A 1,324-nucleotide genomic window follows, 5' to 3' on the forward strand; every position below is an offset into this window, starting at 1 on the left:
GACAAACTTCATTTAAGCATGTATAACTATAACTTAAAATAGTTCAAGCAATTTATGATCAATAGGAGTCATAAAACTAAGCTATGTGATGTGCAAAGAAAAACAATGAGATAATCACCAAAGCACATAAATCCCTTAGATATTCAAAGAAACAGCCTAGGCCGAGATGTAGAACATCCCCCAGGCACTAACCAATCTAACAGAATATCCTTGAAGATCTTAGCTTCCATACTTTCCCATCATTTAGGTTTACCTGAACTAAGGGCTACTGCCCCCAGAACAATACCCCTTCTGCTTCAATTCTCTTATCTACATCAAAGGCTTTAGTCCTATGAAAGTTTTCTGGTCTTTCTCAATCTTAGCATTCTTACATGTTTTTCTAAAGGGTTTTGGCTGTGGCCTCCTAAGCTAAGGACTTTGAATCTGTGAAATACATGTGTTTCATTTCTATCTCATTAGTCACTTCTTAGTCAATATCCTCTGCACTCAGCAGAAGTGTAGTGAAGGGGAATGGCTGAGGGGACCAACAGTGACTCCTACATCTACTCAGAGAAAAGATGTGGACCTTCAATCTGAAGCTCCTATGTGCGTGCATCTTTCGAGAACGAGATCCTGGCAGGCTGGCTGCAAGTGAGTTCCCTTGAAATTCAGGCCCTGAGACATGGAACAGGATGTTTGTGCACAGGCTGCCCTGCAGTGTCTTGGCCACCTGCAGTCATGCATCAGTCTTCAGAGTCCCTGGGCTCCAAGACACTGACACTGACTATGTAGTGAGTTTCACTTCCCCTGCTGCTGAACATGTTTGGGGAAACATAAAACATGCCTATAAGGGGTTTGGTCCTGTGCATGTTTAGTCAAGACCCAAGGTACTTCTTGTATTCGGATCTAGATTGACAGGAAATTAAGGTACTTCTTGTATTCGGATCTGTATTGACAGGAAATGCTGACTCTCTCCACTGGAGTGGCAAACAGGGAGCCTGGTCTTACTCAGAATAATGTCCCCACACACTGCTAAAGAGTAAAAGAGAAAAGTGGCATTTATGGTGCACAGAATGGACATGCATTGAGCAGCAGACACCATTCCATAGGAGAGAAGGCTTAATAAACTCTCCTCTCCTCCAAGGCCTCCCCCATCACCTACCCTTCAGAAAGCCAGGCTCAGGGCAAGTGCACCAGAGCCCCAGGACCATGCTTGTAGGGAGAACAGCTCAAAGCAATACCCAGTGATGTGACCTCGGTTGTCCCACTTGGGAGAGAATTGTTCCTAGGAAGACTAGGCTGATCCAGGGTTTCACATTTACCCTAATCCTGAGTACTACATTTG

Source organism: Galeopterus variegatus, unplaced genomic scaffold (assembly GCF_000696425.1).
Source record: "Galeopterus variegatus unplaced genomic scaffold, G_variegatus-3.0.2 Scaffold15005, whole genome shotgun sequence".
In the NCBI taxonomy this organism is placed as follows: Eukaryota; Metazoa; Chordata; class Mammalia; order Dermoptera; family Cynocephalidae; genus Galeopterus; species Galeopterus variegatus.